Below are 2,435 nucleotides of genomic sequence, written 5' to 3'. Positions count from 1 at the left end.
CATGAAAAATAGGCATTTGATAACATCAGGATTCAGGAAAAAAAAATTTTTTTTAAAGTGCTTACCATACACCCAAACAATAATTTATGAAACACAACAAACAAACAAACAAAAACATGTTGTTTTATAAAGGCTATTATTAATTCAATAAGAACACATACAGAGAGTGTGGTTCGTGCACACGGGGGGTGGGAGCGAATGGAAACATACAAATATTTCCAGACAAGGTTTTACAGAGTTATTTATTTTGTTCATGTCTTTACTTGTTACTGGCGTATAGAATTATGCACATTCATTCATTGCTATGAAAAAAGACGATGCTATTTATCTATCTATGTATTTATATCTCTCTCTCTATATATATATATATATACACACACACAGAGAGTTGAATAATTAAACAAATAAAATAGTAAACAACCTTCTGACCTCCTGAAATTGATGATTAACATTTTCTGAAGATTAAGCACCTCACTGATCACTGCTGAAAAAGAAAATTACTTTTTTTGTTTCAGACCCTATTTTGTGCCCTGTTCCTAGACAGTGTCATTTACATCATCCTTTGCAGGCCGGAGTAAAGCGAAGCTGCCACAGCTGAGAGAGAGATCAGCAGATCAAGGCGATTACTGACTAACCTCTGCTCTAGTGAGTTGTGCTCATTAAGATAGCTAATCAGATTTTAAAGAAGAAAAAGCCGTTCTCTAGCGGTCCATGAAAAAAGAGAACAACAGGACAAAAGACAGGGGAAGACAACCAGTTTATTGGCAGCTGCTTGAGACTATCTTGCTGTGGCAATAGATTTTGCTCACGGTTATGTCAGAGGCTTTCAGGCTGAATCAGTAAATGAAGTCAGTGCTCTTAACAAACAGCGGTCGTGCCCTTTGAGATGGTGGAATGAGAGCGAAGCCTCTCCCCTCGCCACCTCCACTCATTCACAGGCAAACAACTTCCATCCTTTATATCAAGTGAATAGAGGTGCTTATGCTAATCATCAAATAAAATGGAAGTGGTATTTATTGTGATTAGTGCATCTAAAATCTGCAGTTTAACGTGGAAATAAAACATCCCACTGTTGTTAAAATGGACTGAAATGATATACGATGTACACTATTAAAAAAACTGGCAGCTGTGATTGCTAGAGTTTCACTGTAACAAATAGAGATTACAGACTGTGATTGTTAAAGGTATATTTTAAAGGGGTCATTCACCCAAAAACCCGCCCTGTAAATGATTCCAAACCTGTATGAATTTCTTTCTTCTGCTGAACCCAAAAGATATTTTGAAGAATGTGGGTAACTAAACAGTTGATGGTAGCCATTGAATTCCATATTATGGAAAAAGTACTATGGAAGTCAATGGCTACCGTCAACTAATTACCACATTCTTCAAAATATCTTCTTCTGTGCTCAACAAAATAAGTTTTAATTTGTTTTGGTAAGTGCATGTTTTGTGTTTTATTAGCTGTAAATTATAAAGCAAATTTTTTTTTACATGATTTTTATTGTTGTATTTTATAGTGCATTTATGTGTATTGCCTTGTTAAATATTATGCAAATTTTAACCATATGGTAACATACAATACAGTTAATCGCTTAACAGGCTGTAGCATTTTTACAGTTCAAATTATGTTATACAGCGTACATTAACATTTTGGTGTATTTTTATATATTTTTTTGTAAGTACATGTTCCCTTTCGAAAGGGAACTCAACGCTGCGTCCTCTAGAGGGCGCTAGGGGAACGCCTTCAGCGTGACCGGTGTCTGAAGCATGAATGAAAAAACGACAATGAACTTGACATTGGCAGGTGGAAGCCTATGACGTAAGCAAATGAGCGACTGCGAGTTCTTTCTGAGGGTCTGGAATCGGGTTTCATTATAAGTGTATCTTCGGTGAGTGAGTGTTGCTAGGTTTCCTCTCGTTTTAGAGAGTTATTATCCTGAGATCTCCACTCTTAAGAGCTCCTCAACTAGGGCTGAGTGTTGAGGCTTCCTCTCGTCATCCTGCTGAAGCCTCCGCTCTCCAGAGCTCCGCTTAGGCAGTGGTATGGGTTTGTAGGCTCTTTTCTTTTGAGCCTCACTAACTGCCTCTGGCGTTGCGTGTAGCTAGGTCTCCTCTCACTTTAGAGAGTCATTATGCTGAAACCTCCACTCTTAGAGTAGGGTTGAGTTAGGCTTCCTCTCGTTTAAGAGAGTCATCCTGTTGAAGCCTCCGCTCCCCAGAGCTCCGCTTAGGCAGTATATGAGTTGTAGGCTCTTTCTTTTTGAGCCGCACTGGCTGTCTCTGGCGCTGAGTGGAGTCAGGTCTCCTCTCGTTAGAGAGTCGTTAGGCTAAGACCTCCGCTCTTAAGAGCTTCTAAACTAGGATTGAGTGTTGTTAGGCTTCCTCTCGTTTAAGAGAGTCATTCTGCTGAAGCCTCCGCTCTCCAGAGCTCCGCT

This window comes from Sinocyclocheilus rhinocerous, unplaced genomic scaffold, assembly GCF_001515625.1.
Source record: "Sinocyclocheilus rhinocerous isolate Xijiao unplaced genomic scaffold, SAMN03320098_v1.1 scaffold439, whole genome shotgun sequence".
Lineage (NCBI taxonomy): Eukaryota > Metazoa > Chordata > Actinopteri > Cypriniformes > Cyprinidae > Sinocyclocheilus > Sinocyclocheilus rhinocerous.
Note: the sequence above shows the minus strand (reverse complement) of the source record.